The following is a 14114-nucleotide window of genomic DNA, read 5'->3' on the forward strand; positions in this document are numbered from 1 at the left end:
AGGGTTAGGATTAGGGTTACAGATAGGGTTAGGGTTAGGGTTACAGCTGGGGATAGGGTTAGGCTTATAGCTAGGGTTAGGGTTAGGGTTACAGCTAGGGTTAGGGTTAGGGTTACAGCTAGGGTTAGGGTTAGGGTTAGGGTTAGGCTTATAGCTAGGGTTAGGGTTACAGCTAGGATTAGGGTTATTGCTAGGGTTAGGGTGTAGAATATTACAATGGCTCCCCCCATCACAGTACATAGACTGCGTGGTTGGTCGGGGGAGACCAAGGGCATGCACGGGCCTACGCCTGTCGAGCACAACTCTCAATCGTGGCTATAATCCGGGATGAAGGTTTGCTAAATTAGGATTAGGGTTAGGGTTAGGGTTAGGGTTAGGGTTAGGGTTAGGGTTAGGGTTAGGGTTAGGGTTAGGGTTAGGGTTAGGGTTAGGGTTAGGGTTAGGGTTAGGGTTAGGGTTAGGGTTAGGGTTAGGGTTAGGGTTAGGGTTAGGGTTAGGGTTAGGGTTAGGGTTAGGGTTAGGGTTAGGGTTAGGGTTAGGGTTAGGGTTAGGGTTAGGGTTAGGGTTAGGGTTAGGGTTAGGGTTAGGGTTAGGGTTAGGGTTAGGGTTAGGGTTAGGGTTAGGGTTAGGGTTAGGGTTAGGGTTAGGGTTAGGGTTAGGGTTAGGGTTAGGGTTAGGGTTAGGGTTAGGGTTAGGGTTAGGGTTAGGGTTAGGGTTAGGGTTAGGGTTAGGGTTAGGGTTAGGGTTAGGGTTAGGGTTAGGGTTAGGGTTAGGGTTAGGGTTAGGGTTAGGGTTAGGGTTAGGGTTAGGGTTAGGGTTAGGGTTAGGGTTAGGGTTAGGGTTAGGGTTAGGGTTAGGGTTAGGGTTAGGGTTAGGGTTAGGGTTAGGGTTAGGGTTAGGGTTAGGGTTAGGGTTAGGGTTAGGGTTAGGGTTAGGGTTAGGGTTAGGGTTAGGGTTACAGCTAGGGTTAGGGTTAGGGTTAGGGTTAGGGTTACAGCTAGGGTTAGGGTTAGGGTTACAGCTAGGGTTAGGGTTAGGGTTACAGCTAGGGTTAGGGTTAGGGTTAGGATTAGTTTTACAGCTAGGGTTAGGGTTAGGGTTACAGCTGGGGCTAGGGTTAGGGTTAGGGTTACAGCTAGGGTTAGGGTTAGGGTTACAGCAGGGGCTAGGGTTAGGGTTAGGGTTACAGCTGGGGTTAGGGTTAGGCTTATAGCTAGGGTTAGGGTTAGGGTTACAGTTAGGGTTAGGATTAGGGTTACAGATAGGGTTAGGGTTAGGGTTACAGCTGGGGATAGGGTTAGGCTTATAGCTAGGGTTAGGGTTAGGGTTACAGCTAGGGTTAGGGTTAGGGTTACAGCTAGGGTTAGGGTTAGGGTTAGGGTTAGGCTTATAGCTAGGGTTAGGCTTACAGCTAGGTTTAGGGTTAGGGTTAGGGTTATTGCTAGGGTTAGGGTGTAGAATATTACAATGGCTCCCCCCATCACAGTACATAGACTGCGTGGTTGGTCGGGGGAGACCAAGGGCATGCACGGGCCTACGCCTGTCGAGCACAACTCTCAATCGTGGCTATAATCCGGGATGAAGGTTTGCTAAATTAGGGTTAGGGTTAGGGTTAGGGTTAGGGTTAGGGTTAGGGTTAGGGTTAGGGTTAGGGTTAGGGTTAGGGTTAGGGTTAGGGTTAGGGTTAGGGTTAGGGTTAGGGTTAGGGTTAGGGTTAGGGTTAGGGTTAGGGTTAGGGTTAGGGTTAGGGTTAGGGTTAGGGTTAGGGTTAGGGTTAGGGTTAGGGTTAGGGTTAGGGTTAGGGTTAGGGTTAGGGTTAGGGTTAGGGTTAGGGTTAGGGTTAGGGTTAGGGTTAGGGTTAGGGTTAGGGTTAGGGTTAGGGTTAGGGTTAGGGTTAGGGTTAGGGTTAGGGTTAGGGTTAGGGTTAGGGTTAGGGTTAGGGTTAGGGTTAGGGTTAGGGTTAGGGTTAGGGTTAGGGTTACAGCTGGGGCTAGGGTTAGGGTTAGGGTTAGGGTTAGGGTTAGGGTTAGGGTTACAGCTAGGGTTAGGGTTAGGATTAGTTTTACAGCTAGGGTTAGGGTTAGGGTTACAGCTGGGGCTAGGGTTAGGGTTAGGGTTACAGCTAGGGTTAGGGTTAGGGTTACAGCTGGGGCTAGGGTTAGGGTTATAGCTAGGGTTAGGGTTAGGGTTACAGCTAGGTTTAGGGTTAGGGTTAGGGTGTAGAATATTACAATGGCTCCCCCCATCACAGTACATAGACTGCGTGGTTGGTCGGGGGAGACCAAGGGCATGCACGGGCCTACGCCTGTCGAGCACAACTCTCAATCGTGGCTATAATCCGGGATGAAGGTTTGCTAAATTAGGGTTAGGGTTAGGGTTAGGGTTAGGGTTAGGGTTAGGGTTAGGGTTAGGGTTAGGGTTAGTTTTACAGCTAGGGTTAGGGTTAGGGTTACAGCTGGGGCTAGGGTTAGGGTTAGGGTTACAGCTAGGGTTAGGGTTAGGGTTAGGGTTAGGGTTACAGCTAGGGTTAGGGTTAGGGTTAGGGTTACAGCTAGGGTTAGGGTTAGGGTTAGGGTTAGGGTTACAGCTAGGGTTAGGGTTAGGGTTACAGCTAGGGTTAGGGTTAGGGTTACAGCTAGGGTTAGGGTTAGGGTTAGGATTAGTTTTACAGCTAGGGTTAGGGTTAGGGTTACAGCTGGGGCTAGGGTTAGGGTTAGGGTTACAGCTAGGGTTAGGGTTAGGGTTACAGCTGGGGCTAGGGTTAGGGTTAGGGTTACAGCTGGGGTTAGGGTTAGGCTTATAGCTAGGGTTAGGGTTAGGGTTACAGTTAGGGTTAGGATTAGGGTTACAGATAGGGTTAGGGTTAGGGTTACAGCTGGGGTTAGGGTTAGGCTTATAGCTAGGGTTAGGGTTAGGGTTACAGCTAGGGTTAGGGTTAGGGTTACAGCTAGGGTTAGGGTTAGGGTTAGGCTTATAGCTAGGGTTAGGGTTAGGGTTACAGCTAGGGTTAGGGTTATTGCTAGGGTTAGGGTGTAGAATATTACAATGGCTCCCCCCATCACAGTACATAGACTGCGTGGTTGGTCGGGGGAGACCAAGGGCATGCACGGGCCTACGCCTGTCGAGCACAACTCTCAATCGTGGCTATAATCCGGGATGAAGGTTTGCTAAATTAGGGTTAGGGTTAGGGTTAGGGTTAGGGTTAGGGTTAGGGTTAGGGTTAGGGTTAGGGTTAGGGTTAGGGTTAGGGTTAGGGTTAGGGTTAGGGTTAGGGTTAGGGTTAGGGTTAGGGTTAGGGTTAGGGTTAGGGTTAGGGTTAGGGTTAGGGTTAGGGTTAGGGTTAGGGTTAGGGTTAGGGTTAGGGTTAGGGTTAGGGTTAGGGTTAGGGTTAGGGTTAGGGTTAGGGTTAGGGTTAGGGTTAGGGTTAGGGTTAGGGTTAGGGTTAGGGTTAGGGTTAGGGTTAGGGTTAGGGTTAGGGTTAGGGTTAGAGCTAGGTTTAGGGTTAGGGTTAGGGTTAGGGTGTAGAATATTACAATGGCTCCCCCCATCACAGTACATAGACTGCGTGGTTGGTCGGGGGAGACCAAGGGCATGCACGGGCCTACGCCTGTCGAGCACAACTCTCAATCGTGGCTATAATCCGGGATGAAGGTTTGCTAAATTAGGGTTAGGGTTAGGGTTAGGGTTAGGGTTAGGGTTAGTTTTACAGCTAGGGTTAGGGTTAGGGTTACAGCTGGGGCTAGGGTTAGGGTTAGGGTTAGGGTTAGGGTTAGGGTTACAGCTAGGGTTAGGGTTAGGGTTAGGGTTACAGCTAGGGTTAGGGTTAGGGTTAGGGTTACAGCTAGGGTTAGGGTTAGGGTTAGGGTTACAGCTAGGGTTAGGGTTAGGGTTAGGATTAGTTTTACAGCTAGGGTTAGGGTTAGGGTTACAGCTGGGGCTAGGGTTAGGGTTAGGGTTAGGGTTACAGCTAGGGTTAGGGTTAGGGTTACAGCTGGGGCTAGGGTTAGGGTTAGGGTTACAGCTGGGGTTAGGGTTAGGCTTATAGCTAGGGTTAGGGTTAGGGTTACAGTTAGGGTTAGGATTAGGGTTACAGATAGGGTTAGGGTTAGGGTTACAGCTGGGGTTAGGGTTAGGCTTATAGCTAGGGTTAGGGTTAGGGTTACAGCTAGGGTTAGGGTTAGGGTTACAGCTAGGGTTAGGGTTAGGGTTAGGGTTAGGCTTATAGCTAGGGTTAGGGTTAGGGTTAGCTAGGGTTAGGGTTATTGCTAGGGTTAGGGTGTAGAATATTACAATGGCTCCCCCCATCACAGTACATAGACTGCGTGGTTGGTCGGGGGAGACCAAGGGCATGCACGGGCCTACGCCTGTCGAGCACAACTCTCAATCGTGGCTATAATCCGGGATGAAGGTTTGCTAAATTAACGGGAGGGTTAGGGTTAGGGTTAGGGTTACAGCTGGGGTTAGGGTTAGGCTTATAGCTAGGGTTAGGGTTAGGGTTACAGCTAGGGTTAGGGTTAGGGTTACAGCTAGGGTTAGGGTTAGGGTTAGGGTTAGGGTTACAGCTAGGGTTAGGGTTAGGGTTACAGCTAGGGTTAGGGTTATTGCTAGGGTTAGGGTGTAGAATATTACAATGGCTCCCCCCATCACAGTACATAGACTGCGTGGTTGGTCGGGGGAGACCAAGGGCATGCACGGGCCTACGCCTGTCGAGCACAACTCTCAATCGTGGCTATAATCCGGGATGAAGGTTTGCTAAATTAACGGGAGGGGGAGGGGGAGGGGGAGGGTTAGGGTTAGGGTTAGGGTTAGGGTTAGGGTTAGGGTTAGGGTTAGGGTTAGGGTTAGGGTTAGGGCTGGGGCTGGGGCTAGGGCTGGGGCTAGGGTTAGGGTTAGGGTTAGGGTTACAGCTGGGGCTAGGGTTAGGGTTAGGGTTACAGCTGGGGTTAGGGTTGGGCTTATAGCTAGGGTTAGGGTTAGGGTTACAGTTAGGGTTAGGATTAGGGTTACAGATAGGGTTAGGGTTAGGGTTACAGCTGGGGTTAGGGTTAGGCTTATAGCTAGGGTTAGGGTTAGGGTTAGGGTTACAGCTAGGGTTAGGGTTAGGGTTAGGGTTACAGCTAGGGTTAGGGTTAGGGTTAGGCTTATAGCTAGGGTTAGGGTTAGGGTTACAGCTGGGGCTAGGGTTAGGGTTAGGGTTACAGCTGGGGTTAGGGTTAGGCTTATAGCTAGGGTTAGGGTTAGGGTTACAGTTAGGGTTAGGATTAGGGTTACAGATAGGGTTAGGGTTAGGGTTACAGCTGGGGTTAGGGTTAGGCTTATAGCTAGGGTTAGGGTTAGGCTTACAGCTAGGTTTAGGGTTAGGGTTAGGGTTATTGCTAGGGTTAGGGTGTAGAATATTACAATGGCTCCCCCCATCACAGTACATAGACTGCGTGGTTGGTCGGGGGAGACCAAGGGCATGCACGGGCCTACGCCTGTCGAGCACAACTCTCAATCGTGGCTATAATCCGGGATGAAGGTTTGCTAAATTAGGGTTAGGGTTAGGGTTAGGGTTAGGGTTAGGGTTAGGGTTAGTTTTACAGCTAGGGTTAGGGTTAGGGTTACAGCTGGGGCTTGGGTTAGGGTTAGGGTTACAGCTAGGGTTACGGTTAGGGTTACAGCTGGGGTTAGGGTTAGGCTTATAGCTAGGGTTAGGGTTATGGTTACAGTTAGGGTTAGGATTAGGGTTACAGATAGGGTTAGGGTTAGGGTTACAGCTGGGGTTAGGGTTAGGCTTATAGCTAGGGTTAGGGTTAGGGTTACAGCTAGGGTTAGGGTTAGGGTTACAGCTAGGGTTAGGGTTAGGGTTAGGGTTAGGCTTATAGCTAGGGTTAGGGTTAGGGTTACAGCTAGGGTTAGGGTTATTGCTAGGGTTAGGGTGTAGAATATTACAATGGCTCCCCCCATCACAGTACATAGACTGCGTGGTTGGTCGGGGGAGACCAAGGGCATGCACGGGCCTACGCCTGTCGAGCACAACTCTCAATCGTGGCTATAATCCGGGATGAAGGTTTGCTAAATTAACGGGAGGGTTAGGGTTAGGGTTAGGGTTAGGGTTAGGGTTAGGGTTAGGGTTAGGGTTAGAGCTGGGGCTAGGGTTAGGGTTAGGGTTAGGGTTACAGCTGGGGCTAGGGTTAGGGTTAGGGTTACAGCTGGGGTTAGGGTTGGGCTTATAGCTAGGGTTAGGGTTAGGGTTACAGTTAGGGTTAGGATTAGGGTTACAGATAGGGTTAGGGTTAGGGTTACAGCTGGGGTTAGGGTTAGGCTTATAGCTAGGGTTAGGGTTAGGGTTAGGGTTACAGCTAGGGTTAGGGTTAGGGTTAGGGTTACAGCTAGGGTTAGGGTTAGGGTTAGGCTTATAGCTAGGGTTAGGGTTAGGGTTACAGCTGGGGCTAGGGTTAGGGTTAGGGTTACAGCTGGGGTTAGGGTTAGGCTTATAGCTAGGGTTAGGGTTAGGGTTACAGTTAGGGTTAGGATTAGGGTTACAGATAGGGTTAGGGTTAGGGTTACAGCTGGGGTTAGGGTTAGGCTTATAGCTAGGGTTAGGGTTAGGCTTACAGCTAGGTTTAGGGTTAGGGTTAGGGTTATTGCTAGGGTTAGGGTGTAGAATATTACAATGGCTCCCCCCATCACAGTACATAGACTGCGTGGTTGGTCGGGGGAGACCAAGGGCATGCACGGGCCTACGCCTGTCGAGCACAACTCTCAATCGTGGCTATAATCCGGGATGAAGGTTTGCTAAATTAACGGGAGGGTTAGGGTTAGGGTTAGGGTTACAGCTAGGGTTAGGGTTACAGCTAGGGTTAGGATTAGTTTTACAGCTAGGGTTAGGGTTAGGGTTACAGCTGGGGTTAGGGTTAGGGTTACAGCTAGGGTTAGGGTTAGGGTTACAGCTGGGGCTAGGGTTAGGGTTAGGCTTATAGCTAGGGTTAGGGTTAGGGTTACAGTTAGTGTTAGGATTAGGGTTACAGATAGGGTTAGGGTTAGGGTTACAGCTCAGGTTAGGGTTAGGCTTATAGCTAGGGTTAGGGTTAGGGTTAGGGTTAGGGTTACAGCTAGGGTTAGGGTTACAGCTAGGGTTAGGATTAGTTTTACAGCTAGGGTTAGGGTTACAGCTGGGGTTAGGGTTAGGGTTACAGCTAGGGTTAGGGTTAGGGTTAGGGTTACAGCTGGGGCTAGGGCTAGGGTTAGGGTTAGGCTTATAGCTAGGGTTAGGGTTAGGGTTACAGTTAGGGTTAGGATTAGGGTTACAGATAGGGTTAGGGTTAGGGTTACAGCTCAGGTTAGGGTTAGGCTTATAGCTAGGGTTAGGGTTAGGGTTAGGGTTAGAGCTAGGGTTATGGTTAGGGTTACTGCTTGGTTTAGGGTTAGGGTCAGGGTAACAGCTAGGATTAGGGTTATGGTTAGGATTAGTTTTGCAGATAGGGTTATGGTTAGAGTTAAAGCTAGGGTTAGGGTTAGGGTTAGGGTTAGGGTTAGGATTAGTTTTACAGCTAGGGTTAGGGTTAGGGTTACAGCTGGGGTTAGGGTTAGGGTTACAGCTAGGGTTAGGGTTAGGGTTAGTTTTACAGCTAGGGTTAGGGTTAGGGTTACAGCTGGGGTTAGGGTTACAGCTAGGGTTAGGGTTAGGGTTACAGCTGGGGCTAGGGTTAGGGTTACAGCTGGGGTTAGGGTTAGGCTTATAGCTAGGGTTAGGGTTACAGTTAGGGTTAGGATTAGGGTTACAGATAGGGTTAGGGTTAGGGTTACAGCTGGGGTTAGGGTTAGGCTTATAGCTAGGGTTAGGGTTACAGCTAGGGCTAGGGTTAGGGTTATTGCTAGGGTTAGGGTTACAGCTAGGGTTTGGGTTAAGGTTGCTGCTTGGTTTAGGGTTAGGGTCAGGGTAACTGCTAGGATTAGGGTTAGGGTTAGGATTAGTTTTACAGCTAGGGTTAGGGTTAGGGTTATGGCTAGGGTTAGGGTTAGGGTTACAGCTAGGGTTAGGGTTACAGCTAGGGTTACAGCTAGGGTTAGGGTTAGAGCTAGGGTTAGGATTAGGGTTAGGGATACAGCTAGGGTTAGGGTTAGGGTTACAGCTAGGGTTAGGGTTAGGCTAATAGCTAGGGTTAGGGTTACAGCAAGGGTTAGGGTTAGGGTTACTGCTAGGGTTAGGTTTAGGGTTACTGCTAGGCTTAGGGTTAGGGTTACTGCTAGGGTTAGGGTTAGGGTTTCAGCTTGGGTTAGGGTTAGGGTTACAGCTAGGGTTAGGGTTAGGGTTACAGCTAGGGTTAGGGTTACTCCTTGGTTTAGGGTTAGGGTCAGGGTAACAGATAGGATTAGGGTTAGGGTTAGGATTAGTTTTACAGCTAGGGTTAGGATTAGGGTTACAGCTGGGGCTAGGGTGAGGGATAGGTTTAAAGCTAGGGTTAGGGTTAGGCTTATAGCTAGGGTTAGGGTTAGGGTTACAGCTAGGGTTAGGATTAGGGTTATGGTTACAGCTAGGGTTAGGGTTATTGTTAGGGTTAGGGTTACAGCTAGGGTTAGGGTTAGGGTTACTGCTTGGTATAGGGTTAGGGTCAAGGTAACAGCTAGGATTAGGGTTAGGGTTAGGATTAGTTTTACAGCTAGGGTTAGGGTTACAGCTAGGGTTAGGGTGAGGGTTACAGCTAGGGTTCGGCTTATTGCTAGGGTTCGGGCTAGGGTTAGGGTTACAGGTAGGGTTAAGATTAGGGTTACAGCTAGGGTTAGGGTTCGGGTTATTGCTAGAATTAGGCTTAGGGTTAGGGTTACAGCTAGGGTTAGGGTTAGGGTTACTGCTTGGGTTAGTGTTAGGGTTACAGCTACGGTTAGGGTTATTGTTTGGGTGAGTGTTTGGGTTAGGGTTACAGCTAGGGTTAGGGTTAGGGATAGAGCGAGTGTTATGGTTAGGGTTACAGCTTGGTTTAGGGTTAGGGCTTGGGTTACAGCTATGGTTAGTGTTAGGGTTACGGCTAGAGCTAGGGTTAGGGTTAGATTTAACGTTACAGCTAGGGTTAGGGTTAGGGCTAGAGTGAGGGTTATGGTTAGGTTTAGGGTTAGGATTACACCTTGGGTTAGTGTTAGGGCTAGAGTGAGAGTTAGGGTTAGGGTTAGGGTTAGGGTTTGAGTTACAGCTAGGGTTAGGGTTTTGGTTAGGGTTACAGCTACGGTTTGGGTTTCAGCTAAGTTTAGTGTTACAGCTAGGGGTAGGGTTTGGGTTACAGCTAGGGTAACCCTTACCCTATCTATAACCCTAGTCCTTACCCTTAACCTAGCTGCAACCCTAACCCTAAAACTAAGCCTTGCTGTTACCCTAGCCCTAGCAGAAACCCTTACCCTAAATGTAATCCTAACTCTACATGTAACCCTAACCCTAACCCTACCTGTAAACCTATCCCTAACCCTAGCTGTAACCCTAAACCTAACCCTACACGTAGCTGTATCCCTAACCCTAATCCTAGCTGTAATCCCAAACCTATCTCTAGCTGAAACCTTATCCCTAACTCTATCCCTAGCTGTAACACTTTCCCTACCTTTAATCTATACCTTATTCCTAAGCTTAGGTCTAACCCTATCCCCAACCCTAACCCTAGCTGTAACCCTAACCGTCTTTTTAACCTTAACCCTATCCATTGTTGTCACCTTAAACCTCACTCCAGCTGTAACCCTAACCCTAATCCTAGCTGTAGCAACCACCTAGAACACCATCGCAATATCCTAGTACACCATAGCAACCACCTATTAACACCCTAGAAACCACATAGCAACATCCTAGCAACTGCCTAAAACTCTATAGCAACCACATAACAACACCCTAGCAACCCCCCAAAACACCCTAGCAACCGCCTAGAATTCCATAGCAACCACCCAGCAGCACCCTAGCAACTGCCTAGAACACCATATCAACTACCTAGCATATGAAACCTGGAATACGTTGTTTTCTTTCAAAATAGTAATTCTGAATACTTATGTAAGAATAATGTTTGCATAATGTATGAAGTTCTGTTCAGCACATAGTCGACTTTGCATTGGTGGCAACCACACTTCATAATTTCTGCAGGAATTGTCTAGTTATTATTATTATTATTATTATTATTATTATTATGTGGTAAATGTGGAATAATTTGATGTCAATGTTTTGTATCTAGATTGTAAAAGCTTGTGGTTTGAGAAATGAAATTAAACAAAGAGATACACACATGATTACAATAATTAAACAGATGATTAAGCAAAAATTGATTAGGAGAATGCAGTTGATTCTTATTTCTTCATTTCAGGCCAAGGTATTTACAAATTAAATTAACATTATCGACCAAATGTTTTGTGCCATCTTGAGCAATGTCACATCCATAACAAACCAGTGAGCAAAAGATAGCAGAATCTGATTACATTGTAGAATGCAACTGTTAATAGAAATCCATTGCCAATTTCAAGCATGTTGTAGTGAACAGGGGATTCTCAATGCTTACTTTCTGGTTGTGGGAACCAAACCAGAGTATCACACTCCCACAGCTGAGAAACATCATCACATCCTCAAATGATCAGTCCCCTTGGTGAGCCCAAAAATCCTGACTACAATGCAATGACACTGTGGATAAAAGGAATGATTACCACAATACAAACATTTTCAACTTTCCTCTTTTACGCTGGCATAGGCAGTGGCACGGTTTGCCAAAGATCACAATGCAGCCTTCAGAAAGCTGTGCTCAGCTGCTAGGTGCTCGAGATAAAGGAGCGTCTAAGAATTCCAGCCTCGCAAGCAGTGAATAAAAATAAACAACTCAGCGACTACAGAGGAAGGGCAGAAGCATTGAATGCCCAGTTAACTGTATGTTCCCAACCGCGCACACAGTATATGGCAAAAGTCACAGCACAGAAAAACATTTCATACAGCTGTGCCCAGGAGCTGGTTCAGATACATAGTCCATGTACCATAATATTTAAGCAACTGGGCTTGAAATTCTGAGGTTGTAGTTGTTTGTCGTTCGATTCTCAGGCAGATGCAGTGGGAATTACTTCAGAAAATTTATCGAAATACAAATGATTTACAGGCACACTTCTGTTTTTCCAAATTCTACAACATATGGACGGGGTACTGATCATGGCATGCTGATCTAATATGCTACAGCAATTACATTTCAGAACAGCTGATCAGAAAGCCTGTACGTGAGATTACAACCCACAAAAAAATATTTCAAGAGTGGAACAAATGACTAAATAACACCTTTTCCAGTTTTCCAGGACCTACATTACAAGTGTCTGATATGCTTTTCACTGTACAGCATGCACTGTGTCTGATCGTGCTGGCAGTGCATTTTCCAAATAACCTAGAAAAGCAGCTATCCGCTGCTTAATTTTTTCACTGTAACGTTATGCTTTCCCCATTATTTTGGGGATGTACACATACCAAAGCGTGATCATTTTTACTTGATATTTCCTTCTTTCTACATTTACACTTCCATAATTTACAGGTATGTGCAGTGGTACAAATGGAATAAACCACTTAAAGCAGTCTGGTTTTCATGGTATATACACAGTACTGGAGTGAGGTTTTTCCTCCGCGTTACCATCTCAGTAATGCATATGAAGCTTAGGATCATGAAGGCTAACACACATCAGTATTTAGTTAGGACCATCGTGAGACACGCCTTCCCACCAGCATAGCCAATCAAGGCTTGGTCACCATGAGGACAGCAGAGAACTGACCAGTGATAAGTCAGACCCACATGGGAAAATACTGGATTTACAATGCTGGACTCATGGAGAAGGCAATGTAAAAAAAAAAAAAAATATATATATATATATATATATATATATATATATATATATAAATATATATATATAAATCTGGGGCGTCCCAATAATTTTCAAAAATTTTGCTTGGTGCTTGGTACTTGACAGCTTGATGCAGGAGTCAGTTTGTACTATGGGATGTTGATTAGGAGACAGACATTACATTTGTGTTTGAGATTGTTGATTTGTGAATTGTTTTTAATATTTAAAATGTATCATGTAATCATGCTGACATAAAGTTGTCCTCTGATGAGGGAAGGAGGTTGTGGGATACCCAACAGATAAATAGCTCACTATTAACATTTCAGAAATTGAGCTATTGTCATCTCCATTGAGTCTATTTTAATTTGATCCTTTTCAGGAGCTTAGATACACCTGCAATTTGAAAATCATCTATGAGTGAGGCAGCTTTGTGATGTGTCACTCTCATCAATTTTTTTCTTTTTTTTTTCTAAATCAATGTAATACCCATAGTTTTATGATCTGTGACTGGTTCACCATAAATAATTAATTTCATTATGATACACAAATATTCAAATACACAAATAAGTGTTGTTTGGAATAAAAAGGAATAAGCAGAGCTCACTCAAAAAAAAAAAAAAAACTGTTATGCCAATAGTTCATCACTATTGTAAAATGTTGTTTTGTCAAACTTATGGGTGTATGTCTTGAGGCCAATCCATGCTTTTCTCATCTTCAGTTGACCACCAGCTCACCAGCTCACATTTTCATAGTGAAATACAACATTCAGCTGTCATTGATCCCAGTTTGATTGCTTATGAATGCATGTATTATTGTATGAACATAAATGAGGATGTCTCTTTTGGTGTACGGTCTTGATTTTTGAGTTGCTGCAAACAAATTGCCCCCCAGGGGACACAAATAAAAACTGAACTGAACTTATTTCGCTGCAAGCAATTTCTGCATATAATACAGAATTTACAGGAACATTTATTTTTCTGACAGAATATTGTTTTACTCAGATGAAGTGATACTTGCAGCTTAACACGTTTGTGCAGATGCCAAATCTGGCCGATCCTTGCTAATTTAGGCAGTGTTCTATTTCAGGCTTTAGAACTCCATATGTGAGCATCACAGAGGCTTAAATGACGCAAGACAGTTGTATAATTTATAATACTCATTTGGATTAGTTTATTTTCATAATTCAGGTAGAAATAATGTGCCACAAATGCAAAAATGAAGTTGTTCTTCAGTTTGAAAAGGAACACCGAGAGCCATGTCATGTAAAACACGTAAAACTATACATGTCCAGGATCACATACTCCTTGACCACAAGTGTGCAGAATCTGAGGGTGATACAGAACAAATAAAGATATATGAAGCTAAATGTAAACAAGGTACCCTGGTGTCTGTTAGCATCTCAGTGTGAAGCACTGTGGTACATATCTCCTAAATATGTAATCATTCACTCTTGTATGTTTTTGTTTCTGTACTCTGCAATATGTAATCTTTTGTGGCATGGGGATGGAATGACATTTCACAAATGTTACTATTTATGATCACTCCAAGGGAAATTTTATGTTCATCTAGCACATGTCAGCACACAATAAATTTGAAGGAGCATTTTCCATGCCCTAAGTGACAAGCATAGCCCATGGATATACTAATACCCCACATTATGTAGAATGAGATTACAATAAAATAATATTCTTCCGCACTAAACATAACACATGACTGAGCCACCTATGGATTCTTATGCTACAGTATGTGAAATTCTGGCATTAGAGAATAGGACAGACCTCTTGAAAAGACATTCAATTTCATAGTGAGTGTTATGAATTCTAACAAAGCACACCATTACCACTGTACTGCAAACAGGGTATGCTAACAATGCTCCAAAACTAACAGCCATTAGCTAGCCCCCCAATATAAATATGCTGAGGATTATTGGCAAAGGTTAGAAGTTGTCTATTATGATCAATGCAAACATAACAATATCAAAAAATGACACAGACGGAATAACAAAAATGTTACAAGCAGTAATGTGTAAACGCTCGCTAGATTTCATGCTACCTCTTCTGACCCACTCATTAAATCCATGTCGGCATGGTGATAATTTGCTTTGGCCATGCTGATGAGTTGCCAAAATTAGTAAAATCTTCCAAAAATCACAGGAAAACAGCAATTACACTTCAACAAGTGCTTTTAAATTACTGCATAACATTATGGTAACATGAATTTCCCTCAAAGAACTTTTAATCAACCTACATGTCTCTGACTGCAGAATAAAATGGTCCCAATAAGCCATAATGCCTGCCATATTG

The sequence above is a fragment of the Anguilla anguilla genome, chromosome 5, assembly GCF_013347855.1.
Source record: "Anguilla anguilla isolate fAngAng1 chromosome 5, fAngAng1.pri, whole genome shotgun sequence".
NCBI lineage: Eukaryota > Metazoa > Chordata > Actinopteri > Anguilliformes > Anguillidae > Anguilla > Anguilla anguilla.